Here is a 26,856-nt window from a genome sequence, read left to right as displayed (position 1 = left end):
ACATTAGCTCTAGTTTTTCACTATGCATAAACTAAAATAAGTACAGGTACAAGTGCACAGACAGCAAGGTGTTTCTTTGTAATACTCAGTGGAATAAACACAAGAATTTTCCATGGCTCCAGAGCTCTTCAGCCACAGCATCCTCCTTACATACACATACAGTTGTTTCAATATCATTACTAGGAGCAAACCTAGTATAAACTACAAAAATATATCATCATTATACTTTTTTCTTTACTAGACAACATGAACAATGGATCTATGCACTACAGTTAAGACTGATCAGAAAATAATATTCCTTTCTCAGAAAGATGAAAAGATCTTTGAAAGTTTATTATTAGGCTAAAGAGAGGTATGTCTAAGTTATTTTCATTTTCTTTTGGGAAAAGGAGCTTGTCATAAGAGAGGAGAAAAAGTAGGCAGCACAATCACTTTCCAGATAGATAGTCTGATCCTTAGGACTTTCATACACAAAGTATCAGAAACCCAGGTTTCCAGGCCCTTCTCCAAGGACAACAGAGCTCTGACATTCCGGAGGCACACCAAAACACCAGGCCATCAAGCCTTCTAAGGCAGCAAGGGTTTCTTTTTCTTTTCCTTTCCTCACACAAAAGGCCTTCCCAGAAGAACTTCCATTAAAATATGTATTTCTTCAAAACCTCCTGCATTTTCCCCGCAGAGGAAAAAGAAGATTAAGTTTTCAACCAGATGTAGTTACAGTTTTGCATAGAGCTGCAATTGCAAGGAAAAACTAACAGAATGAGAAAAAAACCCCTTTCTATAAAGTTCTAGTAATGCCTTTAATCATATTACAAGCTTAATGCATTACATTAATTTTTAAATTAACACAGTTGGACTTTTAGATCAAACAGAGAAGAGAAAAAAGATTGTGATCCAACAAAAGTGTGTTATAAAAACACTGCTGTTCAAAAGAGCTCAAGTATTTTCTTGTACTTGAAGACTAACAAAGGGGTTTCTCCTTAAGGCAGTCATTAGGTGTTTTGTCTTTATTTTTGTTACTTTTTTTTAATGGTAAGATATAATTTCTACCCCTCTATTAAATACACTCTAATCTGTGTTCCTGTGGATAGCAATTTTGTTAAGACGCTTTTTTTGCTATTAGTTGTGATAGGAATGCTTTCTCTCATGTTTGCATTTCGCAGACCACAAGCCTCAGAAGATACTTTGGAAGAAACACACCGGGTCAACCCACCCTGTTGATATGACACAAAGCACAGCCCAGTTTGGTATTCTTTCCACTCTGAAGGAGTCTCACATCAGGTAGAAGTTAACTTATTTCTTTGCTGTTGAATGACTACCTGTTTACCTGTTTTTTCCCCAGCATTCCCCTCTTAGGTAAAATTTACATTTTAATATTCTGGAGAACCTTTAAATTGCTGCTGTCCAAGGGCCACAAATAAGATGTGGCCATTCCACCCAGTCTGGGGGAAGAAGGGGGCTGATTTTGGAGACCCCCACACCTTCCATTCCTCAAAGAGCCAAGGGAAGTCCATTAGAGCTGGCAGGGCATGCAGAATGCAGGAGAGGGCTAATTGAGTTTAAAAGCTGTGTAGCTGCAGCCTCATTTAGGAAATGCCTCCAGGCTTGCTCAAGAGTTTAGTACTAAACCTAGACCACAAAGCAAACTGAATGTTCAACTCTACATGCCCAGAAGGGAACGAAGATCCTTTTCTCCATACTCCTAAGCACACGTCGTTAACCCCTCCAATCTTTCTCTCACAAAGTAGGATTTCAGGAATCATCTCCATTTTTTTTCATCCTGTAGGCAGGACTACATACTGCTAACAGTTTCTATAATGTTGATTACAAATTTCTATTACAGTAAAACATCAGGATCATCATGTGAAAGCAAGAATCCATCATGCTAAATCTTGTTAAAAATATCATTTTCAGCCTAAGCCAATTAAGAAAATAGAAATGGCCACAGAGAGTTTCAGAACAGAAAGAAATTCACATTTGATTTTTTTCTGCCACAAATGGCAACTATAGTTGCTATGTGAGAACCTTTCTTCCTTAACCAACCGATCATTAAGGCATTTAAATTATCTATAAAGATGATTTAAAATGGGATATCCCACAACCAGAATATCCACAGTATTTAATGGAGCTAATAAATGTGGAAGGAAGCTGGGATCAGCCCCCAACCCAGTGAGGAACACGTTTAAGAAATTTGAACAGATGCACCTTTTACCATAGTAGGACATATTCTGAAATAATACCAAAACCATGGGAACAGCCACAACTGAAGTTGTTCTCACATGCTTTGTTTTAACTGACTCCAAGCTTTATTAAGCTTTTAGCGTCCTATAAAAACAGCTCCATGAAACAGCAGGAGAAACACTGAGGCTGAACATCTAGGAACTCTTGCATAGATAAGTTTATAGACAAACTGCAGTCATGACTAAGGCAAGAAGTTGCATGATTGAAATGGAGGGTCTAGTGCCCAAGTCCACCCAGGAGCAACGGAGGGAACTGGGGTTACGAAGGCTGGAGGCTCAGGGGAGAATTTATCACTCTCTATAACTACCTCACAGGAGGCTGCAGCAGACCATGTCTGAGTGTCAAGTGTACTTTTTTTCCCAAATAAAAAGTGATAGAACAAGAAAAAATGGCCTTGAGTGGCACCAAGGGCCATTTAGATTTGATATTAGGAAAAAAGTCTCCACCAAAAAGCCTGTCAAGCATTGGAAAAGGGTTCCCAGAAAAGTTACGAAGTCACCATCCCTGGAACTACTTAAAAGATATGTACACATGCTGCTCTGGGACAAGATTTAAGTGGTGTGCCTGGCAGTGTTAGATTTGCTGTTGGACACAATGATCTCACATGCCTTTTCCAACCTGAATTATTAAATAAACGACAGGTTCAAATCACTGGCTCTGTTACCACATATGCTGCTTTAGATAATGGCTAATTCCTTCCTTACATGCACTTAAAATGTCATCATTATGTTCTCAAATCCAAGTGGCTCTTGCAATCACCTGGACCATATGAATGCATTGTAAGACTGAAATCCATAATGTAGTTTCCTTCCTAATGTATATGCACATTCCTACAGCCACAGTGAAAGTATTTCTACAGATAAAGCATTATCAGAGAGCCAAACTGTATTCTTGCTGTCCAACAGTTACAGCACTGCTCCATACAGCAAAACAGGAACATCTGGAATTCTGCTCTTGTGAGGGCAGCTGGGACTGCACTGCTACATCAGGAAATGAAGTGTGCTCAGGTTATAAAATATACTTGGGCTGTTCACAGAAAACTAACAACCACCCCGGTATTGAAGAAATTACTCGTGTACAAGGCACCTACCAGGAAAAATTTGTCAAAGTGCATAGTATGTTTTTCTGACATGGAAAAATTGTGCAGATTCTCTCTATATTTTAATCCCATTGAGCGTGAAAGTCCCCTTTCATTTCAGGAATTATTTCCTAAGTAGAAAAATAGTGTGATAACTAAGACAGATTTCACCAAACCTGCCACTAAAGAGAGTTTTTTCACTAACTCATATTCTGATCTAACTAAACCCAAGTTTGGGTAAATGTTAGCTTTTACCTCTCTCCAGTTCTGCTTTGGTTTCATGTTACTCCTGAGAGTTTGTGGCAACAAGTGCAAGACAAATTATTAACTTCTCTTCAGACAAAACTGAAAAGTACTGATTGCAGTATCCAGGAATAGTGACCTACATAAAATCTTTCTTTACTAATATTCTTGAGTGTGGTGGTTTGAAAGCGGCTTGGGTTTTGGGTTAAGGGAAAAAACCAAGTGAGCTGGGCCAGCGCTCAACTCACTACATTAAGAAAGAAATCAACAAAGACAACTGCTTTCAGCTGGCCAATCATACCATTTTTGTATTTTATCCACTGCTCTGATCAAGATTCCTTCCAAAATCAAAACATTTATAAGATTCCTTTTTTTGCACGCATTGGCATCAATATTTTGGAAGAAGCTGAATTGTTCTATGAATGCACAGGTTTAGTAGAAAGCCCTTTTGATGATCATAGACTTGTAAGACCCTGTTTATATACGCTTGAGACACACTAGGTAAAGAAAATGCTCAATAAATTCTTCTGCTAAGATCCAAAGTTTCTAAGTTAATACAAAATTAATAAGAATAAATTAACTGGTCTTCTCCAATTCTGTTTACCTTCAGAATTAAGTAGATCCATGTCTATTTCATACGCTTCGAATTTTAGGTATGATTTGTTTTTAAGTGAGAACAGAAAGACAGAACTAAATACCCACATTTACCACTCTCCAAATTTGAGACTTGTGCTATAAAGAGAAACAACTTTCCTGAAACTCTGTACCTACCCCTTTAGCAACTTCTAATATTTCATTATAGTTCACGGAGTATAAGTTGGCTTTAAGATTTGTTAACAGTGCATGAATATTTTGACAAGAGTCCATCCACTTAGCCAAAATTGGAAACAGCTAAGTATTTACATGGTATAGCACCAGACCTACACACAGTGAACCAGTTTAAAGGCAGCAAAAAAGCCTAAGTGAAATTTACAAAGGCACTTGTAAAGAAATAATGCAACGATTGTAACATCTCCTGCTGGAAGTGGTGGAGCACTTTAAACAAGTTTCACTTACACAGCATTTTTTCTCCTCCTTTGAAATATATTCTAAAAAAAGCTTCACAATTAACATATTGTATACATTTTGCAAGGTTTTCAAAGATCAGAAACTGTTTCTAGAAAGACTCACTCCATTTTGGCAAATAATTAGAGCATACATTACACCAAGGTGCATTAAATGTTTGACATATGTGAACGTACAGAAAAAAGTACTTACACACAGGTTCAGTAAGCAAAATGAAATCAGATATAATTTTAAATGGGGGCAAGAAAAAAAAGGAATAAAGAGAGCGAGGGTAAGGAGAAGAACTCTACGTGGCAGAAAACATTACAACAGCCAAGTGGAAACAAATGAGATATTATAGCTGGGGTGCAGTCACAGGACTATGTGTAACTGTGTTACAGCTAAACACCAAGGGCTTCTAGTGAGACTAGTTCTGTGTGTGACTTTAGGAAAAGTATAAAGAAGCATATTCAAAGGACAACGAGCACAAAGAAAACACAGTCATGACTATTGACAATAGCGAATTCTGTACCAAATGTGTGAACGGGACATGAGTGAGGCAAAATAGAATCAGCCCCCCTTTGCCAGGGATTTTTGTAGTGACACAAGCCGAGCAATCTAAACAGAAAATGTCTGTCTGTGCTAGGAGAGGAAGACATAAAACACCACAAAAACAAACTGCTTTCCTCATGGAAGAATGGTAACTTTGGACAACATTTGGCACGAGAAGTTCAAAGGGCTATTTCATCTGCATTGTAAGTACAGACCCAGAGATTTTACAGTATTCCTGTCTCCATGCTATTGTTTTCTGTGCCATTAATGGCATTTAAATTATAGACCTGCTGCAGCCATGTAGTCAAAACACCACATCACCCAATGACACGCTCTATTATAATGTCAGTGTGTCTGTGTTTTAGCTGTGCTTTCATATATTCTACTTCTCTTCAATCACCCTTTTTATCTGCCAAAGGATAGATACAAGAGACAAGTCTATCTTTAGCTCCACAAAAATTTCTTACTCAGGCAGCTGCAACACTTCATTCATCACATATCCAAGTCTCCTGTTTACAGCAATGAAATTTTTAGATGTACAAATAATACAGAGGCGGATAAAAAAATCATGGAGAATTCAAAATGAAAATACAGGATGTTGCTAGGGAGTCAGAAATATGCTTCAAAGAAAACTTATTTCTAAACTACAACAGGCGGGATTTCTTGTTTTGGGGGTTATTTTGAGTATTTGGTATTTTTTGTATTTACTTTCAGTAAAGTATTCCATATTTACTGAAATACTGTTTCCCAGAAGCATAATACTGTAGGTATTGACCTTTACATACAGTTATTCACAATGATAAATATTGATTAAATAACAACTTGTTATTTGATAGCATCTTAAAAGAAAATATATTGGTATTTCTTAACATTTGCGTGACCAATCTGGAACATTTCTTTTTCTAAATTATACTACTAAAAAGCTAAACTGGTCATAGCAAGTCACTAAAGAGCAAGGTACCAAATTCAGAATTTTGGCCAGCATTTAAACCTTTTTCAATCTCAAAAGCCTCAAGCAAGCTATTTTAAGGTCACAAAACTCCGGGGGGGGGTGTGTGGGGGGACATCTGCTCCTATAAGCTGGTCGGCTGCTTGTAGCCTTCAAATGGACAACTCCACTTAGGATGAAAGATTTATATACGGAACAGTCTTCAAGATTCCATGACTTCCTGCTTTCTGCATATGCAATCCATAATTTCAAGCACTCAGACTCTCAAAGTATTCACATTAAGAAAAAAAATTCACAATATTAAGTTAGTTGGGTAATATTATTCCGTATTGGCTTATTTTTAATGCCATATGCAAAACATCAGTGATTTTTGCTTGTTAAAGGCATAATCTCAATTCAGAAAAGGCAGATATCAGGAATTCATGAAAACTTTTGTGCATGTTCTAAACTTGCCAAGACCATCTAGGGCAGCAACTGAATATATTTAGCAGTTCAACTAAACTTTTATAATTGTTTCCACTGAGCAGGAGAAGACAAAAGCCTAGAATTTTCTTTTGAAATCTTGGAATTATTTTACTTTTTTCTAAATGAAAACAGCTTTTAATATCTTAGTGATGTAGCTTTTTTATTTCTTTGTTTTCCCCTCTAATGCCATGTGATTTATCTCTTCCCACACTTCATTTTCAACATCATCCCAAGTCACAATGATTTGGCATTGGACAGAGGACTATGGAAGCATAACAAAACTCCACCCTGCTTTTCACCCATCCTTTTTCACAGTCAAACCACAGCAAAAGGCCACCGCACTACAGGCATTGGAGAAAGCCGTGCATATATAGGAAGATACCAAATATTTGGGGTTTTTACAAGTGTTAATAGTCAAAAAGATATATTTATTATTCCTGACCTTTAGAACAGAAAGCTCAGTATCATTCAGATACAGAAGTTCTTTTCAAATAGCTGACAAACATTTAGAAGTCAATCTACTTTAAAGTCTTCTGCTGTCTGAACTATCAACAGAAGGGCCTCTGATGCAGTTCAGTCAAAACTTATCAACCCATATCAGAGACACTGAAATAAGTGAGGACACTCTGGAAATAAGTGAGGTTGGAAGGGACCTCCGTCCTTCACCTAGTCCAGTGTTCTACTCAAATCAGAGAAAAACCTGGCATTACCCTGTGCTGGGAAACCTGTCCAAATTTCAAGTATCAGTAAAATGGAAGATGCCAGCCTCCCCTCACATGTCAGCAATAATACAAGGCAAAATTTTATATATTTATTTGATAAAAAAATGTACATAGGAGCTTGTATTAGCCAGTGACTGAATTGGAAGAAATGTACATTTTAGCTGTAACATTTAACCATTCTTTGTGACGTGTATTCTCCTTTGTGAAAAGAAACAGCTGTGGTATGTCAGATACTACCCATGGTAACCACTGCTAAATGCACTCAATTTAGACCAGACCACTAGATAATGGTGTATTAAGTGACTTGGTATGATCACCAAATCTTGATATGGGCGATCCTTTGCAAATACTTTTAGTTTTTGAATCATTTTAATCTGACTGTATTTATCAATGCCTCACTAATATTTAATTTCTTATCAATTAATGTCATTCACTACAACTGCCTCAAAGGCTCTTAAGGAGTTAGTGGAGTCAGCCTGGACTAGATTTATTCCAAGTACTGATGGTTTGTTCTGACAATTCAAACAGAAAATCCTCCTTGCACAGAAGTAATCATCCTTTCCTAAACTCAGCTTTAAAAGTCAGCACAAGAATTTCCATTTAACTTCACTAAAAGGAAAGTAAAGTAACATCAGACCCGTTTCAAAACCTCCTTTGAAGGCTGTTTAGCCCAGAGCTAGCCCTGGAACAACTCACTGTTTATAAGTGAGTGTAACAATCTCCCCAAAAGAATCTATTAAAAGATTCTCAGTTTGAATTCTCAAAAACTGGAGATCTCCTGCATAAAGTCTGTCTCTTTTAGTTGATTCGGTATACTTGATCCCTGACCTTTAAATAAGGGTTAAAATATCAGATATTCTCTTCAGATGTCTTCTTGAAAAGATGTGGTATTTCCTGACTACCATTTTATTCATACTCGAAAACAGCTGGCTGTAACCCATGTTTCACGAATAGAATGAAAGAGCTCACTTGGGAAAAGGTAGAATACCTTTTGCTCTACCCCGTGCTGCAAGCTGGGATAGCAGGTCCATTTTTACACTTACTGATATGTCCTATTGATGAGGCAACAGGAAATTCACTGACAGAATAGGAAGGGGACTACATCTTCCAATTTCAACTTGCATACAACGATAGCACGACTGTCCAGAATACTTAATTTCTAAGACAAAAATCCAGCTGCACATATTTAATCAATTCCTTGCACAGTCAAGTGGCAAACACCTATGTTCAGGGACATGTGATGGGACTGAAGGGCGCACAAGGAGGTAGAAACATTTCCTCCTGTGCACACTTTTCACTGGTAACCCTCACTCAAATGCGTAGGGTTGTAGAGAAACTTGCAGCAGGCCTACCATATCTATAACTTTTAAATGCAGTTATAGATTTAATGATATGAAAATTAAATAAATTTGAGTAAAATTTAAGCTACCACACTAGAAAGAGTTTGCATATCAGTTCAATAATTAATTACTTTTTTAATGAGATGATTAGATACCCTCTGGAATGAACATAAATTCGCATAATCTGGGAACTCTTTTGCTGAGCTCATCCAGACATCTCTTTTTAAGCTGCATGTCTGGACAAACATTTTTAATCATATACCTAGCAGATGAAACATTATCAGTTTTCATTATTAAATGCCTATGTGTGAGTTGAAGAAATATGGAGAGAATACTTGAAGAGCAAAGAAACCAAAACCAACTCCAAAAGAAGAGAGACTTTCCAAACCCACAGAAAACATCTATGCCTGCATTCTGGTCCTCAAAAATACCTCTGTCACCTAATATAGCGAAAGCTTTCTGATCATAATTTTCCCAAACATAAGAAAAGCAGGAAACTCTGTAAATACAGTACAATGAAAATGCCAAACCTAAACAGAATCACAAGTGAACATCCATGAAAATTTTAAGACATTATATAAATAGTGCACTGAATTATCTTCAGTTTATAATTACCAACTTAGTCATAAGCCACAGACACATAACCCCTTGCAATGCAATTGCCCAGCTGCCACAGTTCACAACAGAGAGCGAGCTCCCAAGGCTATTATTTCCCTTTTTTCCAGTGCATTTTTGCAACATATTTTTGAGTTTTATCTTTAGAGTCCAGCTGGAAGCACGCTTCTGTTGCCAGCTAGTTTTCCCCTATAAACTCCCTCCCTCATGAAGGGAAAATGCAGAACAGCCGTGCAGTGGTGGGAGAAGCAGGAAAGTGAAGGGGAAAAATACAATCAGAAGCAGTCGAAGCAGTAGTTCTACCAGACCTGTGTATTAGGCATCATCTTTTTAGTCATAATAACTCTCCAAATGCACCTCATCGTAAGCTATTACACACCACACCTCTCACAAGAACAGGCATGTTTGCCATGTTCCTGTGCTCTCATTTTACATAAGCAACCTTTGTTCTCCTTGTCTCAAAGTAACAAATGAAAATCAAATGAAAGTAAGATCCATACTACAGCACATTTGTACAAGTAGTTTTCCCAAGTACGCCCAAAAGGCATCTAGACAAGAGTAACTAAATTAATTTCAATTGCCTGATCTTTTGAACAATAAACAAAAATTGGCATAAAGTTTCAGTAATAAAGCAGTCAAACGTGAGTAAGGAAGCTCAAAACCCAGTTCACTTCTTCCAAAGTCAATGTAAAAGAAAAATACCTTGGGAAATCCCCACCTGAAAAAGAAAGTACTCCTTTATGAGGACAACTCAAGTTGGCATACATAGAGTAGAAGAAAACTGCATAGCACTTTCAAAGGTTCAGCTTTGCAGATAGGAAAGGCTAAAACTCTTACACTGAAGGTAAACCATAGCATCCAAAATAAAGGTTATCAAAGGAGAAAAATTGCCTTAAAGGTTATAGGGTGCTCCCACTAGCAATTCTCCATATTAAAAATCTTTTAAAAAGAAATTTCTTTCAGAGCCATTTTCCAACATTTATCTTCAGAAAAGAGCTTGTAAGAAATAACAAGCCTTCTGTTTTTATCTGTCTTGTTGACAGAGTAGTAACCCTACAGTTTTCTACATATAAATATTATTTTCTTTTATATTCTCAGGTTTAACTTGCAGTGTAAGATTTAGCAAAAAGTTAATTTGCATTCTAAAAATCTTTTTCAGACTCTCAAATTCATATGCTAACGTTTTCAGCTATCAAATTCATATGCATTAATACTGGGTTCATACATCCAGAATTAGCAGTTGAAGCTAAGCTTTTTGATAATGGAAACAGACTTTGAGGCTCTGGTTTACCTGCTAAACCTCTTCCTGGAAAACTGTGGAGCTGGAGAAAACACATCCTGCATGCAGATTTCTTGGCTGTGCGGTATCACACATCACCCAGGAGCTGTCACTTCAGCAGAAGGAGCAGTATCAACTTAGACCTATGAGGAAAGCAGAACGCCCAGCAAAGAATACATTAGCTTCTGAGTTAAGGACAAGAGGAGTCAACCATAACCCACAATCATTGCAGCCATTTCCTGGTTAAAAGGCAAAGAGGGAGAGTCCTGAAAATATGTTAGAGCAACCAAAGGTCTGAACTTACAGTTCAGCTAAGCACTGCAGTTATCTTCCAAGCATCGATACCCAAAATATCCGTAGAGATTTATGTCTAGGCAATAGATAGAGCTGCCTAAACAACTGCACACATAAAAAGATTCTCAGAGGTCTGCAGGTTGAAGATAGTCCTCCTAAACTATATGGAGGAATAATGAGAGCCACAGGCCTGGAACTGCAATCTTAAACCTTTTGCTGGCCTTACAGCAATATGGCCAGAAACCCTCTCCTGGAATTTGGCCTTGAAGACACTTCTCTGGCAACTGACAAAGGAGCAGGCACTTGTACTGCCTCTCTGAAGTAACTGGGCACAGACCTTGGATTTCAAACCTAAACCCTCCCCCAGCTACAAGAAGATAATTGTGATTGAGGGATGCTCCCAAATGTTTCCTCAAGAAGCAAAGAGCAATTTAGACATTGATTTGGCAATAGAGAATGCACCTGGTAATCGAGACACCATCTTCCCTCATGTTCAGGATTTCTTCTGATGCCTGCTCAGAGGAGCAGAAAGCAGAGGGCAGGGGACCTGCACACAGTGTCAGCCTGCTGTGCAAGACACGCTGAAGTGAGGCCAGTGGGGCACTTTGCAGAGGGGCACTCCGCTCCAGCCTGGCCCAAGCAACAGAGAAGTTTTCTGGCAGATATTTTGTGGCCAGTGGCTTTGGGCTCCTCCACGGTGAGACAACTGAATGGGCTGTTTTGAGAATTCAGATTTTGTATGTGCTAGTTAAGCACCTTAACCCAGCTTTGGAACACATTTAACAGAAATGCAGCAGCTTGATCAGTCTTACACTAGGCTAATTTTTTAATGATTGCTTTAAATGCCTACTAAAAACTATCTGCATATTTTAAGTGCGATTGAAAAAATTATTCTATTTCTTCTTATACAAACAAATGGCTCTTAGCATTTTCAGAAAGGTCCCTGGATTCTATAAAAACTGGAAATGCCATGAAGATACATTCATAATTACGAACAAATTTGTTTGCATGTTTACCATCAGCATTACTTTTTCTGAGTTTCATTTTAATATTACACCATTTTAATTCTCAGCATGGCAACTGTGCACAAACATCATCTGCGTGGTGAATGCTGGGGGTAGCTGAACTGCTTTATAGAAACTCTGCTGTGTGGTGGTCTGTGCACGTGCAAGGCAGTGTGATATCAGAGCTTAGACTCAACTGCAAGCAAACCAGTTCTTTAAAACAGAGGAATTTCTAAATTCACAGAGCAAAAGGTCTGGCAAGTGAAGAACTAAATGACAAATACCATATCAGCTGAGCGTAAAAGCATTCCATGTAATACAAGATACCCACACTTTCAGACCGGAGACCAGTTTAACTCCTTAACCATGCAGCATGGCAAAACATTTGTTACATAACAGCTACTTCACATGGCATTTTTACATCCTGCCATCTTTTCACTGAAGAACAGAAGATTAGACTTCTACCGACTCTGAGAGACGGGGAGTGGAGCCAGCAGCAATATTTAGCACAGAGTGACTGATTTCTGGCACCATCTAGCTTCTCTGCAACAGGAATCTGGCAGCCTGGTAGGTGCTTTTCAAAGACACTGATTGAATAGTTGATACTAGTGCTATACAAAGCCTCAAGACAGCATAAGAAAGAATAAGAAAAAAAGAAGTTTTGGGGCTTAAGACCTACTCTTTTTTTTAATCCAAATAAAGATCGTGAGGTAAAAATCCTGGGCAGCATACCAAAGCCAAGAGAATGCAGACTCTATTCATCATTCAGCTTCTGACTACGCAACTCTGCCAAATATCTATAATATATATGAAAGTATTAGATGCAAAGAAGCCATCGTGCAAGCAAGACTATTAATTGTACATTTTCACGAGACACGGTATCATCTGAAAAGAACAGATTTGTTTTGACCAGTGGAACTATTCCTAACTCCACTCAGGAACGGCAAGATTCCAATGATTATTTGTAACTATAAAGATAGTGGATTTATACTCATTCACTGCACTGAAGGGGTTTTGAATGCTAGAAACTTCAATCCCCCACCACCAACTCGGTATGGAGAACTGCTGACCATTTGAGAAAAGCAGCCATGTTTTACACTGAACGTCAGAATTCATTAACTGATGAGATATACAGCCTTTGGATGCTTGTGCTCGGTAAAATTTTGCAGAAACATATTTACTTGTCAGCATGTGGATATGCTTACAGACTCCCACGCTGGTAAACCAGAAAGGAAGACAAATCAGTTGGTTTATATCCTCAGTAAAGGAGGAAATGGCAGAGAAAAAGGAGGAAAAAAGAAAAAAAAAAATCCTTCTGGACTATACCAGACAAGCAAGCAGTCTTTCCAATTCAGAATTTTTTTCCAGTTCCTAGAGTGAGACTTTCTTTCCATTTGCCTGAAATCACCTGTAATGTGCTTTAGGAGCTAATCCCTACACATTTGGTTTACTCGGCACAGGCCCAATAAAAGCAAGGATTCTCAAAAGCATGACAAGCCCAACCCACTTTCTCACTTCGTCTTTTCAACTGCATGTGACCACAGCTACTGAAAATAGAAAATTAGCTACATTTACACACAAGTAATGCATAGGAGTCTCCTAGAAGGAAAAAATGGAACATAGTTACATGCTTTTTCCGATAATCCACTTAAAGTAATATTTCTCTCCCTCAGGGTCATAGCATGTTCAGTCAAGGCCCTTTCTCAGTGAAGAGGTCCAGGGTTATTCTGCTCTTGATTCATTCATGACCAGCTCTGGTTTTGTGATATCATCCAATAAACTAAAGTATAAATGCAAGAGAGGCATAACTATGTGTTTTAATGTATTTCAAAGGGTTTTTTATTTAAAGAAGAGTGTTATGTTCTCCCTAGATATGCAGGTTTTTTAGACTCCACATTTTCCAGTACTTTGGTTTTACGAAACTAAGAAGGACCATATATTTTCTATGACATAGGGACATGTGATGACTGGAGATTAGTAAAAGTCAGAATTTGGTGTGGCATGAATAAGAATATCCAAGTGGGAAGGAATTTCAAGATTTAGATCTAAGAACTCAAATGCACCCAATCCAAGCCACAGGCAGAAGTCTAAACCAAAATTTGAAACTACCCTCAAAGTCAGCACCTGTTATTTGAAGACACTTTATACTCACTGAACAGTTACAGATCAAAATGAAAGAGCAAGCAAAGCAAAATGAGGTAATGAGAGCAAGGCAGAGAACATGTTCATAGAGGGGAAAGGGAAATTGAGCCGTCTATCATTAACATCTGACTTGGATGTCTCTTAATGAGTTTATATTCAGTTCTATGTTATTCAGCTGTAATTACTACAGAGAATGAGGTTTTACTTCTCAGAATATTCTGGGTTGGAAGGGACCCACAAGGATCATCAAATCCCACTTGAGTGAACAACCCATGGGGATTGAACCCGCAGGCTTGGTGTTAGCACCACACTCTCACTATGTCTAGAACTAAAGTGTCTTGGGTTATTGCAAGGTGTTCACCTGAGAGACAAACTGCAAGGAATTTAATTTCTTTGATATTCTTACACTCAGATTTCAGTCTTCAGTGATGCACAAAATAAGAGCACTGGGATTTTCAGCAGCAATTCCCCTGAGTGTCAAGGAAAGAGAATTTCTTAAATCCCTTGGTTCTTTTGAAATTCTCTGCATGCAATTTCAGGGTAATGTATTGTTTTAAAAAGCCTGGTAGGGAATTGTCTAGAAAGCAAAAAGTTAGATTTCCTGATATGCCCATATGCAGACCTCTGTCTCCTGCATTCTCATGTACCAAAATGTTGCAAATTTAGAAAAAAAAAAAAAGTCAAACCCATAGCCACAAGAATGTACTTCATGCATTTATGTAAATATTTTCAAAAGACACATTATGCAGGTAATCCAATATAATCATAAAGAGCTGAATGAGATTCTGATCCTGACATTCAGCTACCCAAAACAGGTGCTTAAGGACTGGAAAGACAGCAAAGAGGAGACAGTAAAAGTGCTAAAAACATTACAGGAACCTTTATATTTTATATTCAGGTGGAGTTTGTCATGAGCAGCCCAGTCTCTTTTTGCACTGAATAATTCCCATATCATATCTCAGATACACATCTCAAAGACAACCTTCTAATTTTGCAAGCATGCTTAGAGAGAAGGAAGGGGAGAGCAAAAAATACCAATAAAATCCCCCCTCCCTCCGTGTCCTCACCTTACTGGCCAATACTTCTCATTTTTTGTCAAATACCTGAGGAATTCTCCTCCTAGACGGAGGAGAAGACTGAAAGGAGATAACTGATTTGTATGTGCATCCCACTGTGCTTTTATTTTATAATTTAAAATCAATTTTATATATGTATTTCTCCAATAACCGGCAAAATTGCAGTTTTAGACAAGGATGTGTCTAGGATCTGCTGCTTTTATTGGCTTAATAAATGAATTTTATATTAGAGAAGAATCTAGATCTCAGAAATCATTTGTCTTCAAATTCCTCCCAGTTTTTACCTCAGAAGTATGGTGAATCACAAAATATTTGAGCTGTTTGTTCTTCCTCACCTCACTGTGTTTGACATTAGATTAGCAGTGCTGTGAACACCATGTGACAATAGTACTGAGCTCAAGTACCAGGAAAAAAAAAATCTAAATTTCACAACAAGAAAATTAAGTTTCAGAAACATGAGACTGGTTATATCCTTTCTTTGGCTATATTCTGTTCTTCCTTCTATCCTGTTCACTAATTTATTTCTTCCTCAGTCTTGTACTCCATCTCCCAAGCCTTCAGTGACAGCTTTTAGAACCTTAAACCAAGCTCAATCAGTAGGTTGAGGTCAGCTGTCAGATCCATGGGATCAGAAAGATCAGAACACATTTATCCAAATTCCAAGTGCAGTGCCCTATTCAGACAGCTACACTGCCTGCTAGTTATCGGGTGGAATTGAAAACAAAAGTTATATTAAAAGACAGCAGGATCATTATTTCTCCTTTCTGCCCCACCTCCTCAAGTGCCTGAGGTCATTTTCCACAACAAAAATGAAAGCCCTTCTTGAAAGTGTTTTTGTGCTAAACAGCAGTGGTTAATTTCTTGCAACTAATTAGTTATTCAAGTGAAAGTATAATGATCCTCCAACATGATTGAAAGTACTTCAGCTGAGTTTCCTGCTAACAGCATACTTCTAGAAAAGATGCAATAAATCAGCAGGGTTATGGAAATCTTTAAACAAAAGCAAGTCTATGACAGGAACCCATTAAAGATATAGCCACGTAATATTTATGCACCTAACTGACTTGTGCTTTTAACCCAGCACTTTCAGCTAGAGGTTTTAGCACCTGGGTCATATTCAGGAAGAATGAAATTCACCCTATCTGTTAAGAGCCAGCACAATGTCTCTGCTTTAGTGTTCAGAGGATAGAGTTACCGTAGGGTTTAAGGGATGGAACTTCCCTCCAACTGGAATTTCATCCAGATATTTCTAAATAAAAATATAAATAGAACGCCTTTGAACAGCACGGAAAATTCAATCCATGAGCCTCAAGCTCCCTGATTACCTTCAGCAAGAAAAGAGCCAGGTAGTGACACAAGAATGGTCTATCAATCCAGGGAGGTATTGATGCAGAAACAAAACTCCTCAGAATAGCCAATATCAGCTATGATTGTTCAGATTATGATTTGTCATTAGGAGTGGTTACCACGATAGTAAGAGGGGATTTCTCGAGACTTTTACGGAAAGTCCTGATGGTGTGAAATGCCATCCACTTACTCCTAAACCTAATAATTCATTACAGGGTTTGTATTTAAATGGATTGGGGACTGCAGAAAAGCAAGACTCTGTGGTAGAAAAATGCATTTTGATAATATCAATATTATATTGATAATATAATATTTGAGGCTTTTGGGTGCCACAGATATGCTGATCTGTTAAAATCTCCAAAAAAAAATAGATATTTCCCTTTTTTCACATTAAACTTTTTTCACATTGCATGCATGTTTAAGCAACACATAAGCAAGTGCACATGAAGCAGACAATGATTTAATTTATTAACTTATTGGGCTGTACATGTTTTCCCTCATCCCATTCACTCATTGACTTCATTGACAATCTCCCAGTCAGTCTTCCCACAGTTTTAAAAGACAGAATTTGAATTCACAAACCAATTTGAGTTGAGGACTCGAAACACAGTTTTCTGGCCTAACTTTCCTTGCTGCAGCAAACGGCTGCAAAAAAGGGAAACCTTGCTGCTGTGAGGTTGGGAAAGGGAGACTTCAGGGGAAGATGTAGGAACTGCAGTTTACTTGGGACTCTGGGAGGTGGAGATTGAAGGACAGAGAAAAGGAAACCAGACATCACTCCCCCTTCCCACTAAAATCAACTTTGTCTCCACTGAGGTTCTTGGGCCAATGACCACTTTCAACTCACACCTTCTGTTGGAAAAATAAATTAGGAGTCCAGCTTTATTTTGTCAATAGAAAGTTTAAAGTGGTCACTGGAGCACAAAGCTTTTCAAAGGGTAGCTGAGCTCAACAAGGACGGGGAGGAGGATGTTGAGAAAGCCACAAAAACACGGGCAGATTACAAACCATTAAAGGACATGCCGTTTTTCAATAATAAAGATAAGACCTTTAGAAAAGTTCTGGTAATTTCTATCTATGTACTGTGGGCTATTTTTCTTTAGAAGAATATGTGTGACTTAAAAAAAACCCTCTGCCAGAGCAGGAAAAGGTATTTTGTGTTTGTGTGTGTTGGTCTTGATAAAAAAGAGCCACCAGAAAACAGTAAACTAACTAGGCATTTGCTCCCTGAATACATGGGATTATGTTTCACATTTGTGCTGTAAATCATTGGATCCTGTACAATTGTACTGCAATGGGTTTTGCTATGCTAAATATTTAAACTGTGTGCCCAGTCCTTCAAAGTCTGAGCTTATTCTGTGTTCAGAGCTTTTTAGAGTTGAGTCAATAGCATATTTGTTTTGAATGGCTGTTCCTAGATAACAGTTACAAAAATCCAAAACTTGTTTACATCATTTAACATGCCTAAGAGCTTAACTTGAGACATTAAAAATGCCACACAACAAGCAAGCAGAAAAATGCATTCCTTTAGAATAGTCTCTACTGGTGAAAAGAAGTTACACCATCAAAAAGCAAAAAGAACGTTTTGCCAACTCCGGACCAAGAACTGCTTTGTTTTTAAACTGGAGCAATGACAGGCATAAAAAGACTTCAAGGAATTTCCTCTTCTCCCTGAAGATAGTCATGAGCCTTTCTACTGCCCCAGACCTCATGTCGTGGTGATTGCAAGGATGGGCACGTCCTGTGGGTCCTAAGCAGAAGCCCTTGTTCACCAGAGTGTGCAAAATGTGGAAAAAAGTCCAAGCAAATCAGGCAATTCCATCAGTCCTAAGAAAACTGTTCCCATCTGAGCAGTACCTTCAGCTCTTACAGGCAGTTACATCAGCTGTGTAGCAAATGCCCCTGGCCTATTTTCTTACCTTTTATTGCTACCTTAAGAATAAGACTTCACCAACGGACACTTTACACACAGACACTCGTAAGGTGTCCTAGACATTCTCAAATTGCATTTGGGGTCTAAATACTGTAAAGTATGGTGATATTTTTGGGAACAAAGATGAAGCATAATTTCTCATCTGTTTCAAATTACACATGGAAAATACCAAGGATGTTAGTAACAAACAGATTTGCATACAGAAATTTCACAAAGGAAAAAATTGCAGAAATGCCAAAATACAATTACAGCAAAGGAAAAAATGCAACCAGGCAATGATTAACCATCCTCACATTTTCAGAATTACAGTTCAAATTGTTAAAATCCAGTGCAGTGCAATAGAGACAGTATTTGAAAAAACAAATCTTTCATATCTCTGTGCTACCTTGAGAGCTCCTGATACCTAATCTGGAAGCAGACAAAACTCAGAAAGGTGCCTCTTTTCCAGCGAAGACGTGACTTCCCCTCCAAGGGCCTGGGGCACTCTGCCTCAAATGCTAATAGCTTGAGTTGTGTGCAATAGCCCTATATTGTTTATATAGCACTTCACATGTTCAAAGCACTATGAGATATCAGCCATTGCTACACTTTTATGAGGCTGTAAGTATTACCCACTAAACATCAGGGTTCAAATGACTTGCTCTTGATCAAAAGAAACTTTGTGCAGCAGGACCATAATTATTTGAATTTGGTAATTCTCACAGACCATTCCTATGGCAACACAGAATGAAGAGGGGGAAGGGATATTAAAGCAGATTGCTATTGCACTCTGCTCTGGCAGTGAGATGGACACATGGAGGATCTCTTAAGCAAAACTACACTCACAGCACCTTTTATAGAAAATTCTAGAAAGGTATTTAAAAAATCAGGAGCAAAAATTAAAGAAAAGATTCTGAAAGCCCACAACCATGTTTTTCTAAATGTATCTATTTCACATATTCACTGTGAAGAACATAAAAGACAACATGCAAATGGTACTGAAGTACTCCATAAACCCTGAAAGGGAGTGCTGAATTCATTCCAAAACAGTTTGGAAGTTTTTATACCAAGAATATTAGTAGGCAACTTAAAAGCAAGTCCATTTTCTGCAGAAAAAGAACTAGTGTCTCATGTCTTATGGCTGACTACATAGGACTCAACTTTTAAAAATATAGAATGTTTTTGCTCTTCATTTTTATACAGACGTTCTTCCTATGAAAATTCAACTATGCTGACATTTATATCTCTAGTCTCAAAGTATCAGGGTTCTGTTCCTGAAAAAGAATACAAACACAAAGATGTTGAAAACAACCAATGTATCCACAGTACATATGAAAACCAAATAAGGGTTTGACATAAATGCTAAACAGGATAGATGCTGAAAATTCTTCTTTACAACTGAAATCACCTTATCCAAAAATCCTAACACTGAGACTGAAGGCTGGATAAATCCGAAAACTCTTATCTTCTGCCTTTCCATCCTGTGCCCATCCTATCCTACAATATTGTCTTTCCCACCTCTTATGTTTTGCCTCATACACAGCCCTGGTTTCCACACACATTATGTGTTTTCAGAGCGCACCTTCACAGTTATTGGCCTTAGAACCCTGCCTGCAGAAGCACGTGGGAAATAGATCACACTGCTAAAAGAAAAATGTAGACCACCACACAAAGTACAGTTTCATCAAATAAGAAAGGATGCCTGTTTAAAGCAGGAAGGGGGAGGGAAAGAAAGGCAGAAATGAGCGCAGAGAGATTAACTAGCAGAACTTTTTGTTTTAGCCAGGTTGATCCTGTTGCTATGAATATCTACCCTCTATCTTATGACTTTCAGGTGGCATTTCTCAGGTACAGGCCACACAGAATTAATTCTATGCCAGATTATACTTACAGTTTCTACTGTTTTGACTAATATTGCCTGAAAAGTTAAATTACTGAAATGTTTGCTAAAACATTAAACTTTAAGTATAACATCAGTAGGTGAGCATTACTTCATGGATATTAATGTAAGAACCAGTTACCATACTCCATCTACTGACCTAAAGAACAGATGTTTGCCTATGATTTATGGACACTGAAATATGTGCATATCTTCCATAAATAGTAATGTGTTCCAGTAACGAAGAGTGGAGAATTGTGATCCAAAAAACTGGGAAATTGCAGGCAGCATTAGAATTTATTTACCAATTTCTTGGCTTTAAATAAAAAGCAAATCTCATAGAGCCAGGGCCTGAATCCCGTATGCTGGAAAAGTGCTTGCAGTTTCAAACAGGACTAACAACATGAAGTAATAAACTGCAGTCAGACTCAAAAGGGCAGACATAAAAGTCTATTTAAAACATGAGTACAACTATGATTTGTTAAATAAGAGTAACAATTTATATTGATTGAGACACAATAAGTCTAAGCAGTAAGCAAAAAGCAATATTACTGTGTATACTTTGACATTAAATTCGGGCTTAGAAGTTTCTTTAGTATCAAGATTTAACAAAATACTAATCAGGTAAAATTCTAATGGGCAAAGCATAGTTTTGAGCTCTGCAATTAAATTATTTCTGGAAGCGCAATCAAATATTTGATTGAACTAATATCACTGCTGCTCCTCACATTTGTTCTGTTCCTAAATTAGCTTTGCTAATCAGTATCCCACCTCATAGCCTGTGTTGTAAACATGTAATATTAGCTGACGGGTTTCATTTCAAGAGCACAGTCAATTTCTGGACAGTAGACTTACAGAAAAACTTAGTCAAAGCCTACAAACACGTGAAGCAGCATGTTTGGAGATGTCACAGTTTCTGGGCCATCAGAACCCTGATAAGACTTACTGAGCTTCAGCTCACTCTGTGATGGCTATGCATGTAAAACAAGTTTTGATTTAATTTAATAACCAGTTTTTTGGACAATATTTCACTTCAAAGTGTTTTCTGTTTTTCCACCCTCTTATTCTATGAGTACGAACCAGGAATGTACAAAAAAGCATCTTTGCAGAATGCAGACTTTAAACAAGGCAATCACAATTTCTTGCTCCTGTCTCAGGCTGGCATGCACTAGTGCCTCAGGACATTATGCAGCTGCTACTTTTTCCCAGAGATGGCTGTACTTCAGTAAATGGTGAAATACTCCCTCAAATGTCTTTTTTTTTTTTCCCTAGCAGAGGCTAACAGAGATGTTTCCATAGGTCTAAGGCAACATAAAAACATGCTGATTATGTGGTTGGATTTCTTGAAAAACATTAGCCTTAGATTTACTGCATCAGTAATTAGGAGCTGATGCTACACTCCAGCACCCTACAAAACTGCAGTTAGTGTGTGTAGAATACAGCGAGAGTCTTAGATTACAGTGACGGTTATTTGATTCTGTTCTTGCAGTTTTTAAGATCACAGAAGAAACAAATACTTTTCATTTTGTCCTCCTGATAGCTGCACAGACTTTTTACTTTCAGCATATAACTCAAAGTCATGTAAGAACAAATTGAATTTCTAATAACTACAGTCAACTGGATTTAATTCCTTTCAGTGGAAGCACAGCAGAGTCAATACTTACTGAGATTTAGTATTACTGCTGATTTATTGAAAGTAAAATGTCAATACAACATGAAAATTTATCATTTTAGAAAGGTTTAATAAAAAAGATGAACATAACACAAAAAATTGAAAATACAAGAACCAATAACTGATCATTCTAATTCACTTTTTTCCAGATGAGCATCCAGGTGTCAGCTGGTGTAAATGCAGATGCCACTGACGTCAATGGAGCTGTGTCAGTTTACTCTAGCTGAGAATCTGATCCCAAGTATGCTACTGCCATTTTTAGATGCTGCCACTGGAATTCACTTTTGCAAGACAATTAAAAAAACACATCCACACATTGCATTTCTTCCTGTCCCCAAGTGTAAACTGGAAGTCTGTCGACAGACTGTGGGAGAGGACAAGTGGGAGGTGGAAGTAGCCAACAACTGCATCCATGAGATAACTTTGCAGTATCAGTATGAACACTGTTCTGTTGTCTTCCTTTTATACAAATGAATATTTGGCTTCAAAAAGTTTTAACTCCACCTTCCACTAACAAACAACTCCATGTCAGCAAAAGAAAAATGATGGTGTAAACCACGTGGAGTATCTACCTTATAAATCTGCTAACATGGTATTTTAACCAGTATACAATCTGGATAGACTGTTTTAATGCACCATTCGAAAAAGCATCTAAAGCTACAAGGCTGAGTTCTGTATTTGTTCCTGAGCAATCTCCCTGCTGTACCAGCAATAAGACTGGGAACAGTTCTAAGGCAGCTGTTTGAAGTGGCCAGCAAGCCAGATCTATATCTGGCTGACATCTTTCATATCTCGTCCAGCATTTGTGCAGGCAAGAGAGGAGGAAGAAAGGAAAAGGTGGGGCAATAAGCAGGGCAGAGTAGTACTTGACAGCTCCACCATTCCTAAGCAAGGAGAGGGAGCTTTTGTCTCTGTTTCACATAAGGCTGTTGTTAACATGAGTGCATTGTGTAACAGCTGCCGAGTATTAACCAGTACAATGAAGTTGGAATGCTGGTCTTTTGGTTCAACATAGCAAGGTCAAAATGGAAAAGGTAATTAATTAAAGCTGAAGATGCAGTTTACATAGTATTGAAGTAATTGTCTATTTGTGCAGCACAACAGCCATATCTTCAATTTAGGTCAGGCCATCAAGAGGAGGAAAAGGATTGAAGACTGAAGATGAGATGCTCTACTTCACACAGTTGCCCTCTGGAAGGACTTGCAAAGGCAGTCACTTAAATTCAGTACAGGTCATCAGACAAGATATCTAATCTATTCCTAAGACAGGCAGCTCTAGCAGTCCAAATCCCTATGGCCTTTGCAGCAACACTATGAACTACTTCCTCATGTACCTCTGTCAATTCACATTAGGTTCCAGTTTTTTTAAAGCTATATTTCATGTACATCATGACCCTATTGCTCAAAGCAGGGAAAGTGCTTTGGTTTATTTATGACCTACTAACCTTAAATTAAAAAAGAAAAAATACATCCAATCTGAATGTTCGCATAAGCATGCGGATCTGAAATAAAATTTAGAATAAAGCTGGCATCTGTAACAGCTAGCTAAGCCCGGTAAGGGATTTTAAAAAAAAAAAAAAAGAAAACCAGATGAAAGAAGATGAAAGCATATTTACCCTGCATAACCTGCACACATCAGGATTTGGGGCTGGAACCCAGAAATACCTTTTGTACTTAGAAGTTTCAGCCCATTTCAGAGGCTGTGTGACCAAGGAAATACTGAGGTTTTCCATGATGGAGGGGGGGAGGCATTTATAACAACCTGCGAAAGCAATTCCTTCTAAGATATAATCCATTCAGCCACAAGCTCTGCACAGCTCCTCTCCTTCCCCTGCACGCCATCCCAGTTGCCAGATATGAGGCAGGCAAGCCCCCATACTGAAATATGAAGTGACAGATGGAAGCAGGGAATAAGGGCATAGGAATGAGTACTGAAAGAAATGACGTACAGAAAACAAGCTTGTAGTAGGGCAGATCTTAAACGTGAGCAACCCTAAACCATACAGTTAATTCATTTGACTGGAACGATGTTGACACATACACATAAGTCTGAGCTGGAGAGCTTTATTCTCTCATCACTCATGCTAGTGTGCAGAGGCCTTCTCCTAACATCCATGGAATTAAACCTTTGAAATTTCAGCACAGATAAATGGAGAAGTAAAAATAACCAAAGCTAAAGTATTGGCAGCAAATATGCTGTGCTGCTGTATTGGGAAAGAAAGGTGGGCCACCACATTTAATTAAAATGTATTTGATTCAGCTATATTCATTATCACAGTGGCCTTCATAAACAAAATGCATCTAATCTACCATAAAGAAGAAAATTAGTTGATTCTATTCTTGTCTAGTTCTCCAGCCAGCTATATTAATGACTTTTTCTTTTAGTTATATTAGATAGAAAATACAGTTGAGTTAAATGACGTAATAAATACCTCTACACGCAGCGCAACTAGCTGAAAGAAACAATTAAGACAAAGTCTTTGTCATAGTGTTTGTTCACAAAATAGGCAAGGGCAGCACACTGATGAACTTCATTCCTTTAGTGTGACTGCCATTAATGCAAATACAGACAGAGCCCCAAACATTATAAAGTCTTATAAATAACAATGGATGGATGAGAGAGAGAGTAAAGGGCATCTTTAACCAAAGGATAAGGTAAACAAAGAAACAGCAATTCATATACATCAATGAATCTGCCACAGAATTTCAGCACAGTTAAGAGTGGACGGACCTAGGAAAAAAGAATTCTGACAAGTTGAGCTTCAAGAACACCTTCTGCATAAGAACACTGCTCACAAATAAAAATAAGGTAAAATTTCTGGATTACCATGTTTTGCCTTCTTATCCAGCCTCTAAAACCCTTCTACAAAACAACAACTAAATCCATAACTTTTAAATAATTGCTATTTATTTTTCTTAATAATTAGGAGAATTAAGTTGGAAAGCTCAGATTAGGAAAAAGTGCTGTGTTACTGTGGAAATTTTTAAGAATGAGGACTTTACTGTGTGATGATCAGCTGGATGTGCACAGCATGCTGACATATTAAAAAACTAAAATAAATATAGGTCAAGCCTTGTTATACACTTCCCTTTTTTCCTCCTGAAAACTATCGCAATAAAAAAATTTTAAGGAAAAAAGGCCTTCTGTGTCTGAGGTTTTGGGTTTTTTTAATATTAAGCCTTCTTTAAAGAAAAATTTTTACCAATCCTAAAGTTTTAATCCAATTGAGCCATGTCAGTAGAAGAAAATTTGCTCAGTTGAGCAATCTCTAATTGGCAACACTAATTTCTAAAACTCTTAGCCAGCTCAGTTCATTTATGGGATCTCATGTTTTGTTTTACTGGGAAGTTCAGTCTTGTGAAATAACAGACAACATTAATGCACTCATGCCTGGATCTCTATTTATTTTCAAAGCCTGAATAACTGGAACATATTTTCTTTTCATAGAAAGAAGTCTTGGAAACTGCTAGCTCCTTGCAGAAAGAATGAAACACGATGGGCAGAGGAAGGGTGTTGGTGTCGGTAAGAGAGAAATGATTGAAGTTGTATCATGATTAAAATCACTGTGTGAATTTTGATCCCCCGCCTCCCCACTTTCAGACATTTGAGGATGCAGTCAAGTCAATGGAGTTCTGTTGTAGTGGTTGCTTCAGTGAACATTCAACGCTGTCGGTGAGTTTGGAATTAAAGTGAAAACCATCGACCGTTGATTGTACCCTCCAGCTAACCATCCTCCTCCTTACTTCATGCTTTCAGGCCTTAACACCGAAGATAGCAACCTAACCATCATATGATGTTTCTCCCTCACCCTGCCAAGCTTTACAAAAAGGTCACAATCAACATTCATTGCTGTCGGTGGGTTTAACTGTGGACAAGCTCACTGAACAATGAATGCAACTGTGGCCCCACATTGTACAGTTGTCGTTGAGAGGAGCAGCAGCTCTGAAGGCAAAAGTGAGAAGCAAACACTTCTTATAAGCTACAGTTTTCTGGTCAGAAAAATAGTTGGGGGTATCCACTTTTTGCTTGCTTGGTTTTGAGTGTGTTTAACTTAGCTGACTGGAAAAGAACACCCGCTGCCTTTTTCTTTGGTATTGTCCTCACAGGGTTCAGTACCATTGAAAATGTGAAAATTCTTATTTAGTATGTACGCAGAAAAAATAATAGGACAGGACGCTCTGTATATCCACTCCTAAGGACTCTGACATAAGAGGAAAGAATATTTTATTGTCATTTAACTAGGCATTGTTGAAGAGTTCAAAAGTTTATTCTATACTTGTCATGACAAACACAACTGGGAACAAATGGGATTTAAGAGTTACGGATAAAAATGTTGTATCAAAAAATACTGGTTAATTTTACATGAAATTGATTTTAAGAGCATAAATACTATTGCATTTGCTATTTTTAGGGATCTGAAAGATGACAGAGAAATATATATTCAGAAATAATAATGGAAGAGCAGTTAAATTGTAAAGTTACTGTAAACTGTGTACCTGTGTCATGCTCTGAGTTTTGCAATAACAAAATAAAATGTAAATAAGCTCAAAATTGTGTCTGTATTTCTTTATAACCCTTTATTAACCTGGTCACACCGAAGGACCACTCTACATTTCTCACTTCACACAACCATTCCAGGTAAGTTCAGCCTTTAGACTCAGTGAAACTTGAAAACTCTGCAGCAGGAATTGCTTACAAAATCAGGAAAACTCACAGCATATCATCATATCATCCTTTTCATTATGGGAGTGTTTATAAGCAGTACTTTAGTCTGATTATTTTCAAAGTTTCCTCAGCACATCAGTCACACAAGTTACCTTGTGTACTGAGCTTGCTTGGTTTATCCATGTTTCTCTTTGTAGGAATAGAACAGCATAGAAGTGTCAAGGCTGTCATGGGACAATGCATCTATAGTCACTTCTTGAACTGTTACCAGTCTAATTAAATGGTAGAAATGTATTTCAACCATGAAAGAGATCAGTCCTCTGCCACATGTGAAAC

The 26,856-nt window shown here is 37.8% G+C and overlaps 1 long non-coding RNA gene across 3 annotated transcripts in view; it reads right to left on the bottom strand.

The window, feature by feature from the left end:
• LOC136294508 (uncharacterized) overlaps positions 1-26,856 on the bottom strand; it is a 245,813-nt gene that overhangs the window by 199,546 nt on the left and 19,411 nt on the right. For all 3 annotated transcript variants that reach the window (XR_010722433.1, XR_010722430.1, XR_010722431.1), the window contains exon 2: positions 10,541-10,671. This is a non-coding gene — a long non-coding RNA (uncharacterized lncRNA). The remainder of the gene's footprint in view (positions 1-10,540; positions 10,672-26,856) is intronic.

The sequence above is a fragment of the Chamaea fasciata genome, unplaced genomic scaffold (assembly GCF_029207755.1).
Source record: "Chamaea fasciata isolate MVZ Bird 193981 ecotype frontalis unplaced genomic scaffold, bChaFas1.0.hap1 SCAF_10, whole genome shotgun sequence".
Lineage (NCBI taxonomy): Eukaryota > Metazoa > Chordata > Aves > Passeriformes > Sylviidae > Chamaea > Chamaea fasciata.
The sequence above is the reverse complement of the archived record's forward strand: the minus strand, read 5'-3'. Positions and strand labels throughout refer to the sequence as shown.